The 20,738-nt window shown below is 37.9% G+C and overlaps 1 long non-coding RNA gene across 1 annotated transcript in view; it reads left to right on the top strand.

The window, feature by feature from the left end:
* Positions 1–2,288: 2,288 nt before the first annotated feature.
* LOC129622478 (uncharacterized) overlaps positions 2,289–20,738 on the top strand; it is a 43,329-nt gene continuing 24,879 nt past the window's right edge. Inside the window, exon 1 of the long non-coding RNA XR_008700008.1 lies at positions 2,289–2,390. This is a non-coding gene — a long non-coding RNA (uncharacterized LOC129622478). The remainder of the gene's footprint in view (positions 2,391–20,738) is intronic.

The raw sequence follows: 20,738 nt of genomic DNA, 5'->3' as shown, positions 1-20,738 counted from the left end.
ATACTTTGCTTCCAAGCCTTAATTCACACACCTGAGTGTTTCCCTCGTTAACTGCACACATCACCCTCTCGCTGCCTCAGAGGAAATTAGTAAATTCAGACATCAGCTGTTTCTTTGCTGTGTTTAACGGGAAGCCTATTGCAACCCAGTGACTCCCCAAAATTTATTTTTTCACAAGTGCCAACTCCAGCAGGATCCAGGCTGGGACTGTGTGCCCATAAAAGCTGTTTTCTTTCTGTGGTCGAATTTGTATTGAATCAGCAATGAATAGGACTCTCTATATCTTTGGAGGTAGAAGTCCATTACATTTCACTGGGTCTTTGTTAATTTGCTAATAAAACCAATACAGCCTAAGAAATAAGAATAGTGGAGGGTGGCAGGGTTAGTCCTTTAAGTGATACTCTCAGAAGCACCCTCCTGCAAGTGATCAAAATGGCCATAATCCAAAGCAAGCATGGAATCGGAGTACAAAAACGGGGGAGACCCCCAAAGAGGGCACAGGTAGAGAGGACTCTGGCCAGGTGGTGAAAGCAGATGGGAGACTGTTTGAACCTAATGACCCAGCTTGGAGACAGGGCATCCCACGTCACCTTCCAACGCAGGCAGCCTTACAGTGACTGTCATGAAAATCATGAAATAACCATTCCTTCCTGGTCATTCACAAAGGACTTTTGCATACAGTAGCTCAGTTCATCCTTACTGGATTGGTGAGAAAACCAAAGGTCATAAAGGATAAAATAGCTTCCTCTAATGCATATGAGAGGCAGTATTCAAAATCAGGGCTACTGAACACAGGACCAGGACTCCCCAGTATTTTCCAAGTGGTGTAAATTAATACCTGCCAAAACATGACCTTCGTCCTCTTATCTACAGTTGTTGAAATTCCCACTATTAGAGTCCCCTTGAATAGAGAGGAAACATACTCTATATAGTATAACCTGGGTTAGGTAGTGCCAGGGAAAGAAAATAGGGACCAGTTCTTTCTGGATCTTTCATCCTTGATGTCATCTTGGAAGGCCACAATTCCATCATGGAAAATGTGAATATTGGCATTCATTCATTTGCTTATATGCTCATTCATTAAACAATAAATTAATTAATTTTCTGTAGGCCCGAACTGTTTCTAGATACTGTGTGTTCAGTGGTGAATAAAAGAGAGATGGTACTTGCCCTTGTGGGGCTAAGAACATGACAAAAAGAACAGACAGTAAAGAAAGAAACAAAGGTCTAAGCATCTAATTAGTCACTGTGAAAAGTGCTGCAAGGGATAAAGGGACAAAAGTGCTGCGAGGGTGTTTCACAAACAAAATACAGAGGTGGCTAGCATAGTTTTATCAAGCCTCCCTAAGGTGGTAGGTGACCTGATGAATGAGAAAGGCCCCTTCTATGTGAAGAGTGAGAAGAAAAAGCTTGAGTGGTGCCTGGAGGGGAGAGAGGCCTGTCCTTTCAAGCAGCCAGACCAAGACCCCTGGAGTTAGAAAGAAGTGAGGGGACAGTGAGAGAGAGGATGGTGGGGCTGTAGAGGAGGAGGAGCACCGAGAACCAGCCTGGGCTACTTGTGGCCAACAGTGGAGAAGGGAAACACCAGAAGGGCAGGATGGAGGTAAATTTTGCTCAGTTGTCGGGTGCTCACGATGGACCTGACACCTCCATTGGTAATTTATTCCCCCAACTTTGAATACTCTATCACTAATCCTGCTGAAGCTGAAACTCCAATCCTTTGGCCACCTGATGCGAAGAACTGACTCATTGGAAAAAACCCTGATGCTGGGAAAGATTGAAGGCAGGAGGAGAAAGGGATGACACAGGATGAGATGGTTGGATGGCATCACTGACTAAATGGACGTGGGTTTGAGTAGGCTCCGGGAGTTGGTGATGGACAGGGAAGCCTGGTGTGATGTAGTTCATTAGGTCGCAGGAGTCGGACAGGATTGAGCGACTGAACTGCTCAAGGTGCCTAATCCCACCTCCATATCTACATTATAATAGTACTTGATGAACATTTCCTGAGTTTTTGTTTTGCAGATGTAAAAAACTCCCCCTCTCTGACAAATGGAAAATGTTAACTACTTGACCTTCAGCGCATAGCTCCAGGTCTCCTGGAGCCTAAGAAACTGATCATGTTAACCCCTGTGACACCACTCTGCTACCTCACCATTAGCCAATCAGAGAATTGTGCACAAGCTGATTGCAGATCCCATGAGCCCCCTTCCTTCACCTGACTTTGAAAAGTGCTTTGCTGAAACCCTATGGGGAGCTCTGGGCTTTTCAGAGCAGGAGTCACCAGTCTCCTTGCATGACCCTGCAATAAACCTTTCTCTGCTCCAAACTAATATTTCAGTTTGTTTGGCCTCGCTGTGCGTCGGGCACACAATTTTGCCTTAACAATGGTAAGTGGCCTTCAGTTCCACATGAGAACAGGGGAAAAACACAAGCTGCCAACTAGGTGTGTCAAAAATATTTTCCCAAGCGCCAGATGGAGACTCTGCCCTAGCTGGAAAGCTTCTGGCCACCTGCGGAGGCAGTTCTCTGGTGCCAGTCCCACTTTTCTCCCACTGCTTTGTTGGCTGTTTGGGGCTCAGGAAGTGCCCCATCTCAGTGTTGGCTGGTGGATCAGTAGAAGTAACTGATTAACAGCTGTGGCTGTCGAAGTTCTGGAGTTTGGTTTTCTGCAACCTGAAAGGGTGCTTGCTTTATGATTTTTTAATTAGAGTGTAAATAGTGCAGGCCCATAAACCTCTTGATCGATTGCTGACAGGTGTGAAAGTTTGCACTTGCTCGAAAAGGCACTGAGTCTTCTGTTATCTCCAGCTTCTGTTTTCTCAGGCTCCGGTGGCAGCTGGCTGGGCTGACACACAGGGCAACATCCAGCAAAACTGCCGCATGCAGGGCTTATCCTCCGAACCCTTCATTTATCTCCGAACTATCCATTTAGAAGAAGTGGAGCATCTTCCTCTCTGTCACTTCCCCTTCTTTAGGAAACCACAGTAGGACCTCAGCCTGGTGAAGACCTCCTCACAATGTCTCTGCTGTTTCAATCATGCCCCATGTTCTGATTTCCCTTCTGACCATATCACACATTCTATGGGCCTCACTTCTTGAACTGTCAAGAAACAGAAATCAGTTTAAATATTTATTAATGGATTCATTCGGTCAACAAATATTAAGTGTGGCTTCAGCTACAGTACACACATTATTCCAGGTGCTTGAGAGATAGCAAAGAGCACACTAAAGTCCTTGCCTTCTAGAAGGGGAAGATAAAACACACACACATCACCAAATAAGTTAAAAAGATCATTTCAAATGCTGCTAAGTACTATGGAGATGATAAAATTGGGGCACATGGAAGAGAGTCATTGGGAAGACACTTCAGCCAGAAGAGGAGTAGTTTCAGTTATTTTCTGCATCTTTCTCCATGAGGCCCCTTACTTCTGTTTTTCTTGAAAGATCTGTTTTATTCTTCTTGTTCTCACACCATATTGATTTCCCTATCCATATGACAAAAACAAAACCAAAAAAGACTTTATCTCTTTTCACACTGATTCAGTACAAGCAATCGACAAGGACCAATCATCCTCCCTGGCTCCCTACTCCAAAAAAGTAGTATCTGATTGGTTCAGCTTGGGTCAGTATTCCTCTTGATGAAAATCATCCTTGAGCAAATCTAAGTTGTGTCACCTATGAGTGGGACCCAAGTCCCCATTGTTGTGGGCAGAGAGCATTTATTCTACAGAAGAGGGAGAGTATGGCTTGGGAATATGCCAACTAGTAATCTTGCTTATGGATAATTGTTGTATTGTAGACTTCTCCATTCCTATAGAGAGGCAATAATCCTCTACAGAGAGGCAATAATGCTCTCTATAGGAACAGAGTAGAAAAGAAGTAAGAGAGTCCTCAACTGAGAACGGGGAGTACATGAAATAAAGAAACAGTGGGACTTTTAGAACCAACATGTTTGGATAAACTGAACTAAAGCTTAGAATTTGAAATCTGGACATCTCGAGGAAGACACTTGAAATAAAATACCATGGCTATTTAATATACTCCTAAACTTCTCCAGAAAAGGAAGAAATATTGCTTTTCAACACATTTTGATATTTAAAACTTCTCAGTTCCTATCTTCATTAATTGCTTCACGTGCAAATGAAGCAAATTTCCTGGGTTGACACATAGGGCAAAACCCAGCAAAACTGCCACATACAGGGTTTATCCTCTTATCCATATCTCCTGTAGAGCATCTTCCTCTATGTCACTTCCCCTTCTTCACAAAACCACAGTTAGGACCTCAGCCTGGTGAGGGCAAATGCTCCAATATTAGTTGACAGCATTTATCTGAACCTGTGTAATTATTCATAGTGCTCATTTTACTCAAACTACTGTCCCAGTTTGGATGATAAATTAAAAATCTTCATACTCCTAGGGCAAGTATGATAAAGGTAATCATGTCTATTATTATTTCAAACATCAAGAAACAAGATAGGACAACTTTAAAAAGTTTCTAGGTGACTTGGAATTTGAGACATTAAGTCACATGTAAGTTTATACGTGGGCTTTCCTGGTGGCTCAGTGGTAAAGAATCTTCTTGCCAACGCAGGAGTCGTTGGCTCAATCCTGTTGGCTCTGATCCCTGGAGAAGGAAACAGCAACCCACTCCAGTATTCTTGCCTGGGAGATTCTATTGACAGAGGAGCCTGGTGGGATGTAATCCATGGGGTCACAAAGAGTCAGACATGACTTAGCAACTGGATAACAACAATAAAGTTTCTAAGTGATGGTGATCACTCTTTATAGATTTTGGAGATAATACAAAACTCTTCTTGTACAGTGTTGGTGGCATAGTGGTAAGCATAACTGCTTGCAAAATTCTTTTTATATTATTATGCTTTCTCTGATCCTTACTCTGTCAGGTAAGTGGCTCTACCTTAATGCCTAAGTTTTTATTCCCATAGCAAAAAACGGAATGCGAATGCATCATGGCCTTTTGGTAAAATGACAGTTATTACTATCTTTGGCCAGAAGAAGAATATTTTTGACAGCAAACCAAAGACCGAGCAGCGTATTATCAGCTTTTCAAACACTAGAGTGAAAAAGTAAATGGGGAGAGGATTTGTGTGTCATTCAGCAAAGTTTTAGTGTCAGCCATAACAGTTCTTAGTGGAAAAATGTTTAATACCCTTGACTTAATCAAAACTAAATTCCTCATAAATGACTGTTTGATAAAAGGAAAGAATTGTCTGTGAGTAACTTATCCTACAATGTAAAATTGCTCCCAATTCCAAAGAATGAAGTAAAGCTGATTGAGAATATTCTAAGTACAGTGTTAGAGTTTTGATAAACACAATAAAATCTCAAATACCAGATTGCTCAGTCAGGAACAACAATTGGATAACCTTGGACAAGTTGATCCCCACTGATTATTTTTCCCCAGAAGCTTAAAGTATGAATAGAACATTCTGGCATTTCACTCTCTCATCAATTTTACATACTACAGTTTTCAAATTTCTCATACCATTGTATCCTATTATCCTCCTTTATCTTTCTTGGAGTCTATTCCAGGAATTACTCATGCATAAAGATTATGTGAGAAGACTTCTTCTCTAACACTTTTTTCTAATTGTCAAATTTACAGTAAAAAAGATAATAGCTAGTGAGTATCTATTGATCCAGGTTTTCATAAATGCTATGGAAATTTCTAAAGCAATCATAACATAGTTTGCACTAGACTGCCCTAATAATCAGGTGCTTTCCAAATTAAAAAAAAATCTGAGCATATCTAATTCATTCATTTTGATAATGGAAGGCAGGAAAAAAAAATGTCATTGGAAATGCAAAGCCAGTGTTCAATGGAGACAATTTCTTCATTCTCTTCATTGATTTAAGCTTTGTCTCCTTTTTTTTTTTTTTTTTTGAGTCACAGGCCAATCCTAAGGTTAGAGGGGATGGCATAGCTTAATGGTTAAGAGTGAATATAGCAAACAAAAAAAGAACCAGACTATAGGTACAGAGAACAAAATAGTGGCTATGAGTGAGGAGAAGGAAGGGAGAGGGGCAAAATAGGAGTAGAAGATTAAGAGGTACAAACAGTTGTGTATAAAATAAATAAGCTACAAGGATATATTATACAACACAGAAATATAGCCAATATTTTATGAAAATAAAAATGGAATATAACCTTAAGAATTGTGAATCCCTATATTGTACACCTGTAATCTACATAATATTGTACACCCACTATATTGCAATAAAAGTAAGTCAATAAATGCAAATAAACAGGAAAAACGTTTTTGCTTTTTGGTTGTTTTTTTAATCCATGAGTTAGAGTTACAATGCCTATGTTCTAAATCCCAGGCTCTGCAACTTGCTATCTGGATAGGATTCTTATTATCTGTTAGTCTCAATTTTTTAATTTGTAACATAGAATATCTATTGTACCTATTCCAGTGAGTTAAATCCATATTTAGCATCAACAGAGTCTGGCATAGAGTAGAAACTTAATAAAATATCCTATGACATGAAAGTAAAAAAATAACTAGAAGATAAAGAGCTTGGATAATCAGCCCCTAAATATCTTAGACTAAGACTTTCTCCTCCCACAGATCTTGGTATCTGCTGACATCCTTTCTTTAATTCATGTCGCATTCTCCATCTACAAGCTTAAAATTCTCTATCTTTTTGGCCCAGACTGAACACCATTCCCCGAGGAGGCTGTTAATTCATTCAGGCCAATGGAAAGCAATCATTATAAGCAATTCAAAGTTCCCTTTGGACTTCCTCTGGGATGTGGATACAACGCTTCTTTATTATTTCCTAGATAAAGGGTGACATCAACCCTTGTAACATATTAAGGTTGACCCAGAATTAGAAGGAAATGTTTTCACAGAGTTACATTTCTTACCACTATATTCATGTCAGGAAGAGTTCTGACATGCTTCCTTCTGGTTCACTTTACCATGCATCTAACAGACACGACTGGAACATGGCACAGTGATTTGTCAAGTTCCCCAGAATTACTTTTTTGGAATGTGTTCTTTTGATGCATTTGAGGTGACTGCTAACTCAGTTACACACAACTAAACTTGTTGACATACAAATCTTGATTTATTTATACTGATGTTCAGTCTGGCAAGTTTTTTCTCAATGTGGTACTGGCAGAATTCTGGTTTTTATAAGAATTCCAGGGTTCAAGTCAGTTTTAGACTTAAAATTCTTGAAAATTCGCCCAATGACCAAAAATGCCAGTTACTCTTCAAAGCATAAATTCTTTTGTAGATGTAACAGCTACTGAAATCTGAGAGAGATTCATGCTTTTTTAAATTCATGGTATAACAATGCTATAACATTGGTAGTTTTTGACAAATAGCATTTTCCATCTATCTTCTAAGAATAATTTCTTACTATAACTGCTGTTCTGTACAATTAAATGCCTTTAAAGACCTCTCTGAAAAGCCATGTCTCCATGTTTCTCTTGGGCAAACACAATTTTACAGATATTCCAGGAAAGGTCTCAGTGGTAATTGCTCTTCACAAAATTATAAGGTTGTGAACTGTCTATTTTGTGTCATTTTTTCACAAAGTTTATAAAAAACTTCCTTTAAAAGTGTGGTTTTGTTCATTTTTCAGAGTTTGCAATGGGTCTTTTTCCTAAAGAAGACTTTCAAAGATCCTCTAGCCTTTGAAAACATGAATGCTCTTCTCCCCCTACCATTTTAGTTCTATTCAACAGAATCAAGAGTTTGGATGGAAACATGAATTAATATATCTAAGAAGATTAGTGCAAGATTCACCCCATGAGTATCAGTCACACACTAAGATCATTGAGATAGTAAGTAGGAGACACTATTTTTAGCATGTCTTTATTTTGTAAAGAAAGGAGAGTGCTGTAAAGTGATCATGTATTTTTATTCCATTTTCCTGAAATCTTTGGTTAAAAAAAAAATACAGAAAACATTAGGTCAAGCCTCTCAGGGTGTTTTAAGTGGAAATAAAATTTTTTATTTCTTTATTTTTTAAATCTTGCTGCTGACTGCCAGAAAAGTCCCTTAATAGGACACAATTGCTACCAGTAATAAGACTGACTGTGCATGAAAAACCTCATTTTTGGCACTACACTAAAGATGAAAGTAGAACAAGGGCAGGGGGATCACCTTTGTCAGACAGAAGGTTAGATGTATTAAAATAAAATCTTAATGGAACCAAAGTGAAGACCTGTATCATGTCCAAGATTTCTGGTGGGAAAGTTTCAACAGTGATGAATGACTTCCCAAATATGATAATTAATGAGCAGTGCAATATTTCGCAATAGAAACAAAGTACTTTTGGTAGACCCAGAGAGACATGGGAATATCCTTCACACCAACTCAAAGTGATCAAAGTTTGTATTTGTTTGTTTGCTTTAAATCCTTAATCTACTCCATCAAGCTGGAAATATCCAAGGAAGGAAAGTGTGCAGAGTCTGAGCACTTAATTAAACATAATGGATTGTGTTACCTCAATCTTTGTTACTTAAGTATGAATCATGAAAAATTTTCTAACTTAATGGGTTTTTTCCTAAGTATTTCATTGAAATAAACTAAAACCACTTGTTATTTTTGCTTCTTCATTTTCCATTCACTGGACAAATCCTTTGAGTTTATTTTCAATCACCAACACTGATTTAAATTTCTCCCTGTCAAGATTATCAGCTCCATCCATTGGCCAAAGACAGCGGTAGCTTTCCAATTCTCGACCTAGTCTACATCTCAGAGGTAGTCAGTACATATGATCATTTCTTTCTTCTGGAAACATGTGTCCTTTTGTCTTACCTGACTTTCTCCTGATTTCCCTTTATCAGGTCTTTCCAATTCAAGCTCCTTCTCCTCTGCCCTCTTCTGTATGTTCATTGCCCCAGTCTTGGCCCCAACTCTTTATCTATACTACATGACTTAATCTTTAAGCTATTCATTCAACTTTAGCCCTGATCACTTCCTTGAGTTCCAGGTTCATATTTCCAACTGCCTCCTTGACACCTCCAGCTGTATGTTAGTAGAGATCTCATCTTTAACTCTTTTCAAACATATGTCTATTCTTTCCCTCCTGCTCATCTTTTAACATACACACTCACATCCTACTTCTTCAAATGTGCTTCTGTCTGCAGTCTTTCTCTATCTCAGTCACAAGTGTAGCATCCATTCAATTGTTCAAGCAAAAGTCTTAGGAGTCATGTTTGAGCCTTATAATTGTCCTCAAAGACTTCTCCCACCATAACCCTAATGCAAACTACTATCATGCCTTTTCTAATCCTGTAATGGCTTATTCAACAGTCTCCTTGCTGTTAATCTTACTCTGCACATAGCATCCCAAATCATCTATTTTAATATAACTCAATTTCACCATTCTGTTTAAAATCCTACTATTCCTTTTATCACACTTAGAGTAAAATCCAAAGTTCATTGTGGTCTATAAAGCTTTGCATGATCTAGCTGGTGTCTAACTCTTCTCCTTAACTCCCGCTATGTCCTATAGCACCAATTCCACTATGCTGAGCATTTCCTTCAGCACAGCAAACTTATTTCTGTCTCGTCTCAGGACCTCTGCACTTACACCTTTCCTTAGCATCTTCTGAATGGCTATGTCTTGTTCCTTTAAATCTCATAATGAACATTACTTTCTAAAGTAATCAACCTCATTCCACTTTCCCTGTCACCATCAAAATACTGGTAACCTCTGGAAAGATAAGAACAGAGAGTGCCTAGAAAGGTGAATGAGAGAACTTTGGAGGTAACAAGCTTCTGTCAACGTGTTTGCGAATTTGTCAAACTCAAAATATACAAATCACTGAAGATTTGCATATTTCATTGCATACAAATTTAATTTCAACAAACATCAATAAATATAGAACTCTAGTTAAAACCATGAATGATGAAGCCTATAGGAAAAATGTACTGATGTCTGAACTTAGAAATATTTCAAAATTCAAGTTATATTCATAAGTGGGAAAAATGTATAGATTAAAAACACGTGATAAAGGAAATATAGTACAGTGTTAATGGTAGAATCTATGTGGTGAGTATGTAGATGTTGACTAAAATTCACCTCTGCAATGTGCTTGAAAATGTTATATTAAAAATTAGAAAATTATTTTTTGAAAAAATTTAAAGATAATCAACTAAAAATGGATCTGATAAGATAGTTCAAAATGTGGCTGGATAAAATATAAATAAGCAAACTAAACTTTCTTTTATAAAAACTAAATAGAATATGTCATGGAAAATTAAAGCAAACAAAACTTTCTTTTATAAAAACTAAATAGAATATGTCATGGAAAATTAAGACTCAATTCAAAATAGTAACAAAAGCTGTAATATACATAAGAATACATTTGACAATGTCTGATAACAATACAAAGAAAACTATACCTCACTAAACTCACAAAAGCCGACCTGATATCTCACATTTCATTGTAAAATGAGTGATATCATAAACATAGAATGTTACCCAGACTACTATAAATTCAATGAAATTTCAGTGAAAAAATCCAGTGGAAGCACTTATTAATGTGAAAGTTCAATTCCAAAATATATTTGGAAAAGCAAATGGGTAGGAATAATCAAAATTTGGAATAAAAATTAAAATGCTTTTGGATGTTAACATAAATTATAACATTGCACTAATTAAAACAATATTTATCAATCAAATAGACCAGTGGGACTAAATAGGCATCTCAGACTCTTATAAATATGGCAATTTAATGTTCTAAAAATGCCATTGTAAATCAAGAGACATAGGATTTAATGAAAAGTGTTGACACTATTAAATTGTAATATATGAAATACTATAATGTTTAATAATTATATAAAATACACTCTGGATGGATTAAATTTCTAGTAAACATGATAGAAAATAATAAAATTGCTAGGAACAAAGGAGAATTTTTTCTATTACTGTGGTAGATTATATCTTTTTTAAGGAAAAATAATGATTATAAGCCATAAAAAATAAAGTTGACAAGTTTGTGTACAAAGTAAAAATTTCTATAAAAAATAGACATTATAAATAAAGAAAAAAAGAGCACATAGAGAAAAGTATCTGTGCACAGATAGTAAGATAAAATGAAAGAAAGTGAAAGTGTTAGTTACTGCAGTCATGTCTGACTCTTTGCAACCCCATAGACTGTAGCCTGCCAGGCTGCTCTGTCCATGGAATTCTCCAGGCGAGAATACTGGAGTGGGTTAGACATTTCCTTCTCCAAGGGCTCTTCTCAACCTAGGGATCAAGCCTGGTCTCTTGCACTGCAGGCAGATTATTTACTGTCTGACCTGTTAGAGTATAAATAAATGAATCATAGGAATAGAGCTATTTATTGTATATGTATTGATGTGAGCTGGCCCATAAAGAAGGCTTAGCACCTAAGAATCGATGCTTTCAAATTGTGGTGTTGGAGAAGACTTAAGAGTCCCTTGGTTCTGCAAGAAAATCAAACCAGTCAATCCTAAAGGAAATCAACCCTGAATACTCATTGGAAAGACAGATGTTGAAGCTGAAGCTCCAATACTTCGGCCACATGATGTTGAAGAGCCTTCTCACTGGAAAAGACCCTGATATTGGGAAAGATTGAAGGCAAAAGGAGAAAGGGGTGGCAGAGGATGAGATGGTTAGATAGCATCACTGACTCAATGGACACAAATCTGAGCAAACTCCAGAAGATAGTGAAGGTCAGGGAAGCCTGGTATGCTGCAGTCCATGGGATCACAAAGAGTTGGACAGAACTTAGAAACTGAAAAGCAACAATAAATTGCATATGTAGACAAGTTTTATCTCTATCTTCCCTGCTGGCTAAAGAGGTAAAGAATCTGCCTTCCAGTACAGAAGACATGGGTTTGATTCCTGGATCTGGAAGACCCCTAGAAAAGGAAATGACATCCCACTTCAATATTCTTGCCTGGGAAATCCCATGGACAGAGGAGCTTGGCAGGCTACAGTCCATGGGTTCTCAAAGAGTCAGACATGACTTAGCCACTTAACAACAACAGTAAACAAGAATAGATTCTAAATCTCATTAGAGAATCAGGAAAATATACAGTGGGACAAAAGAATCTCTCTTTTATTTTTTTAGTCTGTAAAAATAACGAAAATAAAATTCAAAAGAGATTTGATTACAATTTGTGTTAGGAAAATTGAAGAGAAAAACATTTTTCATACATTGGTGTAGGGGTATAAAAGAATTCTGAAAAGATAGTTTGCAAGCCTATCAAATTTAAAAATATTATTTTAATCACATGGTCCAAGTCTAGGCATACATCTGTAATATGCAAGTACATAAAGATGACTGCAAGTTTATTTATTGCAGCATATTTAATAATACCCCAAATTGGAGAAAACCTACATTTGCAACTATCAGAAAGGGTTAAATAAATAAATGTTGCATTCTTAATATGAAATACTACATACAAATTAAAAGTTCTGACCTGGAAGGAGATTCATTATTTATTGCTGAATGGAAAAGGAATAAATTATAAAACTATATGCTCCTGATTATTTACATTTGTTTAAAAAAATACTTTTTAAATGTGCAGAAAATGGCCCAGAAATACAAAAACTGAGGTCTTAGCAGTGGTTTTCTCTGAGAAGGATGCGTACTGGAGGAGGGTAAAGATGGAATCATTTCACTTTTCTATATTCCATTTTGGATTTTTATACATTTCCCACTCCCACCCCTCAACACACAAGCATTTTAAGAAACAGTGTGCTACATACTTCTTGAGAAAACTTTATTTTAAAAAGAGAAGTTGCAGTGAAAGAAAAGGGAAGGGAGTGGGAGAAATAAGGAAGAAAAGGAGTTTTTAAAAGAAATGGATGGGAAGAAGGAATCAGTGTACTGTAGAGAGGAGGACATGAGAAATATCTGGAGAATGAACAATGAGGCAGCTGAGTAATAAGATGTAAGGACAGCAAAACCTTCCTAGCTAATATGCTTGGACCCTGGAAAGATCACCTACCCTGAGCTCCACACTTAGAAGGACTAGCATATTACGAATACACACTGTATCAAATATGGTGAGGGACTCACGGGCATTCTTTTGCTCAGGATCTGATGTCCAGTACTGGCCCAGGCTGACCCTACAAATCCACTGTTGCAAACACCACTGAAGCCCCAAAAGGGAAAGTACTTCTCCATGTCTGTTCCTTAGGGCTTTAAAACAAAAAGCAGTTTGCACTGAAAAGCCAGGAAGGTTTGTGAATAATACTGATGCTGACCTCAGAGGAGACACTGCATCAGGTACAGAAGTATTTGAGCACCTAAAGCATTTAGTGAAGAGAAGCAAATTAACATATCAAATCCTTCCTCTAAGTCAGGATGAATGCCATAGATTCTTGCATAACAGTATATCATTTCCAAGTGTCCATTTTCTTACTTTTCCTCATTTTCCAATTTCCAATTCCTTCAACTTAATGGTTTGGGAAAAAGAGAACAGCATTTGGAAACTTTGCACATAATGGTTGAAGGCATATTTTTCAGCATTAAATAAGTCACAATTTTCTTAAATATGTGCATGCATGTGTATGTTCCATGTGCCATGCATAAAATATAATGCCAATTCCTTCTATTAATGTGTAAATCTAGGTACTTTTTTAAAATGTGAGGAAAATTATGATATGTATTAATAATCTGTGTGAAGAAGCTAAAATAATTTATAATAACTTTTGATAATAATAATTTATGATAAGAAATCCAGCTAAATATTCAAGCATGATATACAAAATTCTGACCTTATTTATAAATCTAAGTGTTAATGTAAGAATTTTGTTGGCAATTTAAGATGCTATTGCCACAGCAGAGCAACATTTCTAAAACTGAAATGAATACAACACTGAAATTAATAGACTGAAACAAAGCTACAAGTCACAAAAGGTTGCTAAATTTAGCATCAGTTCATAAATTATGTAAAATTCTTGAGTATAGTAACATAATTGGTGATTTCACTGAGATGAAGGTAAGAAATTTATTTAATGAAAGATATATAATAGTCAATGAATTATTTGTGTCTTAGCATCATTACTCTTCCAACATCACTGTCACATCAGTAAAAGAGCCAGACATGATATAATAAGTGAATATAATTGTCTTTCATATTTGACAACTTTCAATGATATAAAAACTTTAACTTTACATTTTTCTATTTTATGTTATGAATGAACATAGTCAAGGTTGGAGAAGTTTAAAAGAAATAAATCTTTTTTCATCAGGCCCTGTAGATTTTAAATGTGGACCTCTTGCTAGTTTCTTCACAGTTGAAGCCCGCATCCAGCCTTCTTCCTTTCCGCTGCCACTCTGCATTGCACACAACCAACTGAACTATTAATCCACCAATGTTGCATATGCTGGGCCCGATTATTTCGAATTCCAGCTCCTTAGATTACCATATTAACCACTGCAATGTGTGGGCATGGCACAGTACTAACATCAGGCAGATTAAGTCCTTTGAGAAAATAGCTGAAACTCCTTTTCTAGACTATAGATTTCTTGTGGAAGGAGTTAAGCTCTTTTCCCCCTAGCTTCCCAAACAAGTTAAATGGGAATTTGAATCTGATTATCTAGGATTTTGTCCCAAGGGAAAGTTAACAGGCTATTTATTGTTTTTAAGGTTTAATATCATTTGGAAAAAGTATTTTCCAAACTTGGTCACGTCACTCATGCTCTTCTGCAATGTGATTGCTTTAACTACTGAATCTGATGGAAGTAACACCATACTGTTTCCACACAAGAGACCTTAACTAGCCTGCAGCTGTTTCACTAGCTGGTCTCCTGCCTCTTGGAATACTGTCTTAGAACAAAGCCCCCATGCTATGAGGAGCCCAAACCACATGGAGAAGCCACATGTTGGCGGTCTGGTTGCAAGCCCCAGCTGAACTCCCAGCTGACAGCCAGTATCAATTGCCAGCTGTAGGGGTGAATCATCTTGGACAAATAGCTCAACCCAGCTGAGCCCTCTGTGATAACAGCTTTGTCATCATTTGGGGGCAACCACATGAAAGACATCAAGCTGGAATTGCTCATGGGCCTCATCAACCCCCAGAACCACAAAAGAAAGGAATACATTGCTATTTTAAGTTTTGGAGTGGTTTTAACAATGCCAATAGATCATTGCATTGCTAGATTTTGACTGTGGATTGGCGTAATCTGCAAGATGGGTTAATATTGAGTCCAATAGAAGGAAAGAATTGAACTTGTTTCAGTGGAATGACTCAGAGGACAAACCATTGGAAGGGATGTGTACACAAGAGGTCAGTCTGTGTTAGTCTCAGGAAGGTAATGAGATTTTTATAAGCACAATGATGGGAAGAGAAGTCTCAGGTGAGTGATGGCTGGAAAGCAGTGAAGTTCAAGAGCTGACCAGAAGCAGTTCAATTGCAGAATGAGTTTTTTGTTTACTTTCTGAAGGCAAAACCTGAGAAAGTTGGATCTGACTCTGTGTTTCCTATCTGCCTCACGGTTTTGCCAAAGGCACAACTTACCAGGGGAAAATGATTGGAACCCACAGTGGGAAAAAAAAAAATGAAAAAGAATGAGTTCATTACATGGGCATGTACCTGAAGCTTGTCATTGAAGGATAATTAGACTTCGGTAAGGGGGGATGAAAGGCAGGATCCTTATCAGACAGCTGTGTTTTCTTCACTAGAATTTGGTTTAGGGAAGAAATGTGACCTCTTCAAACTACTATCAACTGTGCTAGCATCTCTTTCAAATACATAAACTCCAAAATTAAGGGGAAACACCTTAGGGTAGAAAAAAAATGCATAACATGTCATAGGGGATTATTTACTTTTCATTTGGAAGAAGTCAGACATGATTAATATCTGCCTTAACCCAAAAGGAATAGTGTTAAGAAAGGGCTCTCCTAATTCTCCTGATCTTACCTAGTTAAACAAGTTCTGTGATAGACACTGATAATGCCAAAATGACATTTTTCTGGAATGTGAACCATCTTTGCTCACAGCTAAAAAAGTGTATAAAATATGGTCTAAGAGGAAGAACAGCGTATCCTTTAAGATGATGAAAAATTTAGGTTTATGTTAGGGTCTCACACTCCTGCCTGAGGAGAAGAAAGAAAAGAGGCAGATGATATGGGAAATTTATCTGATTCCAGAGGCCTTAACTAAAAATTCAATTCTTTAGATTTTTAATATGTACTTACTTTTGTCCTCTGGATATTGGAGTGTGCTCAACTCTGGATGAACAATTCAGTTCACTTCAATTGCTCAGTCGTGTTAGACTCTTTGTGACCTTATGGACTGCAACATAAAAGGCTTCCCTGTCCATCACCAACTTCCAGAGCCTACTCAAACTCACGTCCGTCGTGTTGGTGTTGCCATCCAACCATATCATCCTCTGTCATCCCCTTCTCCTCCCGCCTTCAATCTTTCCCAGTATCAGGGTCTTTTCCAATAAATTGGTTCTTCACATCACATGGCCAAAGTATTGGAGTTTCAGCTTCAGCATCAGCATCAGTCCTTCCAATGGATATTCAGGACTGATTGCCTTTAGAATTGACTGGTTGGATCTCCTTGCAGTCCAAGGGACTCTCAAGAGTCTTCTCCAACACCACAGTTCAAAAGCATCAATTCTTCAGCTCTCAGTTTTCTTTATAGTCCAACTCTTATATCCATACAAGGTTACTGGAAAAACCATAGCTTTGACTAGATGGACATTTGTTGGCAAAGTAATATCTCAGCTTTTTAATATGCTGTCTAGGTTGATCATAGCTTTTCTTCCAAGGAGCAAGCATCTTTTAATTTCATGGCTGCAGTCACCATCTGCAGTGATTTTGGAGCCCAAAAAGATAAATTCTGTCACTGTTTCCATTGTTTCCCCATCTATTTGCCATGACCATTCTTTGGTATTTTATGAAATCACAGTGACTTAAGACTGGTCCCAATCTAAATTCATTTGGAAGACTAGCTTTACAGTTAATTGTGAAAATGCCCTCTTATTTTTATTATTCTCATGGCTATTTTTTTAATGGACTAGAAAATTTAATTTTATCTCCACCTCCCCATGTGTGTACACACACATATCCAACTCTGGTAGGATTTGTGAAACATCCAAAGAATATGTAAACAAAAATCTTTATATTCTGCCATATATGAATGTGAACAACAGCATGGTGCAGTAATAAAAATAGTGTCAAACCAATGTTAATATTTTTCTCCTGTTTTGTGCAAACTTTGTGCAAACTCAGATAATAATTAATTCTAGTTTTGTCTACTTGACTGCAGAGCTAGCTTAAATCTGGTCTATTGAGCAGATGGCCATTTCCTACTCCAAGGGACCTTCCCAACTTAGGGTTCATTGAGCCTACATCTTGTACTTCTCCTGCATTGGTAGGTGGGTTCTTTACCAATAGCGCCACCTACCCTAGGCAATTTAAATCAGACAAAGGCAAATTATAATAAGATATCAAATTCAAAATCTACATATAGACCGTGTAAAATCAATTTGTTTACAACCTTAGCTTTTATATTTGCTTAAAAGTAACAAAGAAGACACCAGTGATACTGCAGGTGTAGTTCTACTTTTACAGAAATATGTGTTTATTTTCTAGCCTTTATATTGGTCGATGAGCTTGAACTTGATCAGAGTCTTTTGTATATGAGAGAGAGAGAGTGTATGTGTGTGTGTAGTATTTTTCTCTACCCCTCTTTGGAAAGTAGAACTCAATCCTCCTGCCTTGCCTCTCTTGATTGTTACTGAGTGTTTTCTGGAACTAATAAAATCAGATCTTTGCTTTATCTTTTGTTCATATTCCTAGCTTCCTGGATTTCTGTAGCCTAGGATACCCTGATATTGCCACTGATCAGGTTATTATTATATTTACAGTGATTTTGCTAGAGGAGGAAAATACTGTTGATCCTAGAGGAGGAATGAAAATGAAAAAGAGGAGGTCTGTTTCTTTTTGGATAAGATACGGGTTTCAAATCAGCAGGGAGGCAAAACCATAAAGGCAGTCTCCTGAAACAATTACCTTGTCCATTTCAGATTGCACTTTTTTTTCTCTCTGTGAGTATCCCTTAGCCTTCATGGAAAAGTTTAGGCATGATAAGAGGCAAGAGTAGCATTAAGGCATGTCACTCATCCACTGAAAACAATAAAATACTGTTTGAAGGTATGTACCATTGTCCACACAGTGCTGCTCAGAGCATCTTGTGAACTATTCCTTATCAGGTGTGGTTAATTAAGGAACCTAGGTCAGAAAGCAAATCAACTTCATCAGCAAGCATGCTGTTTGGATTTGTTGACCTTTTCTCATGGTAAGACTATTTGAAAGTGAATAGTATTCTGAGTTACATTCTGACACAAGCATCTTCTTTCAATGGTTAAGGTGGCTTACCAAGTAGCATCAGCTTAGCACATTAGTCAAGACTGCCTTTGTTACACTGCAGTAACAAACGATTTCTGTATCTCAATGGCTTAACCTAACCCAACCATAATTTCTCAACCATGCTACCATCTCAAACAGGTTGATGGGTTTAGCCCCAAGCATAAAAGTAGGGACTGGGCTATTGGAGACTCTGCTATATTGTATCTAAACTTTCTGAAATATGTGGTCTCTTCATTTACCATGACAGGACAGACGACAGAAAACCTGTACTGTCTTGACTACAGAAGTTACACAGGCCACTTCCATTTCTTGGCCAAGAACTAACTATAAAGTCCTACATGAGAGCAAAGAGGATGGAAATGGAATGGTGGGGAAAAACAGAATTTTTGGTGAGCAATAGAATCTCTGCCATGTCCTCCATCCCAAATTATATGATGCTAAAATTATCAGGTCACCAGTGACACCTTTCACCTCTTCATACGTTTGAACATGGCCCTAAGTAGGATTAGAGAGGTGTGTACTACTACTACTAAGTCACTTCAGTCGTATCCGACTCTATTCGACCCCATAGACAGCAGCCCACCAGGCTCCCCCATCCCTGGGATTCTCCAGGCAAGAACACTTGAGTGGGTTGCCATTTCCTTCTCCAATGCATGAAAGTGGAAAGTGAAAGTGAAGTTGTTCAGTCATGTCCAACCCTCGGCGACCCCATGGACTGCAGCCCACCAGGCTCCTCCATCCATGGGATTTGCCAGGCAAGAGTACTGGAGTGGGGTGCTATTGCCTTCTCCGAGAGAGGTGTGTAGGTTACAGTAATTTCTAATTCCTTCCATTCTTTTCAGTCTAAAACTAGTGTGGCATTCTCGATTCTTAATAGCATTACTATAAATAGAAAAACTCATTATTGTGTTAAAATTTGAATCAGCACTAACACAATCACGTACTTTGACGTAACTGCATTCCTGAAGAGGAAAAATCCTCCTCGACCTCCCCTTGTTCAAGATCTTTCTGGACCTCAGCTACATCAAGGAAACCCCTCGAGTCTCAAGAGGGCAGCTCCATTGCTGGTGGACTCATCTCCCCTAATATAGTTTTGATAGGCTGAGCATCACTGGGCAAGCCACCCACCATCTCAGCCTTGTGCAGAATTTGCATTATCTAAAGATCACTCTGTAAGCTATGGTCCATTCGCCTTGGCAAATACTGTTTAAATATAGCATCCATAAATAAATGTTAAATAATTCATGAACATAATTTTGTAAATTCTGCTAGGCCACACCTCTCTGGGGGCATATTTATGAACATGCGTCAGCCCGGAATCAATGTGTCTGCCAAGCTCCTTGCCTCTGAGGCAGAATTCCCACATCTAGCCCCAAATGCTGCAAACAGCTCTGATTCCCCTTCAGTCGTCATCCATCATACTGTCACTTTAATTCAGATGCTGCTACTTGTTTTAATAACATACATCTTACACAAAGAATATTGCTAACACAAGAATCTTGGGGTAGATTTTTACAACCTCATAAAATGGTATTAACCCTCTGATCCCTGACGTTCTTTCCACGCAGCACAGACCTCTGGATGCTTCCCTGCCCCCTCTACTCCCTTCAATCTTCCTGATGCTTATCAATAACCTCCGTTCATGGGGGCTGTATAGCACTAGGACCTGTCATCAATCACTGCAGTAAAAATATTATTCTTCCAGCATTGCCCTGAAGAATTATGGAAAGAATAAAAGTGTTATTGCAGGAATTATTTAGCAAACAATAGATGGATAAAATGTATTACGATAAGTGTTAAATTCTATCACCTCATTACCAAGAGCTGACTTCAGATAGCAGGAAAGTGGCTCGCTGCCTTTGCTAAGTAGTTCAGAAGGACAATGGGGAAGACCACAAAAGATTTCAAAAGGCAACACTAGTCTATGAAGAGTAGGATATGCCCTACTAAAGAGAAATATGCTTGGGAGAATAATTTGAAGTAAAAACCTCTTCTTGGACTGTTTTCAACATTGCATGAAATTTACGCATGAGCAATGAGTGTTTATATTTAGTTGTTGAATATAGAATGGCATTCTAGGAAAGAGGTTCTTTAAAAAAAGATAGAAAATGGATGTGTGGTCTAACCACTTCGCTGCAAAGCACCCATTCCTATAGCTCCTACACACTTCTCTCAATAAAGATGGGGGAGCCCTTTGCATTGGTGAAGGAAATCTACAATATTGCCACACTTAGATTTTAGTCAGTTCTAAAAAAGTGTACCGTACTAGTACTTATAGCCTTTGCCAGGGTTGGAAAATACTGTTCCTAAGATGTCAGATTAAGCCAATTACTAAAATCAGGCTTGCATTTTAAATACTATTAAGGATACCTAAACAAGGTT

The sequence above is a fragment of the Bubalus kerabau genome, chromosome 11 (assembly GCF_029407905.1).
Source record: "Bubalus kerabau isolate K-KA32 ecotype Philippines breed swamp buffalo chromosome 11, PCC_UOA_SB_1v2, whole genome shotgun sequence".
In the NCBI taxonomy this organism is placed as follows: Eukaryota; Metazoa; Chordata; class Mammalia; order Artiodactyla; family Bovidae; genus Bubalus; species Bubalus kerabau.
Note: the sequence above shows the minus strand (reverse complement) of the source record. Positions and strands in the feature narration are given on the sequence as shown.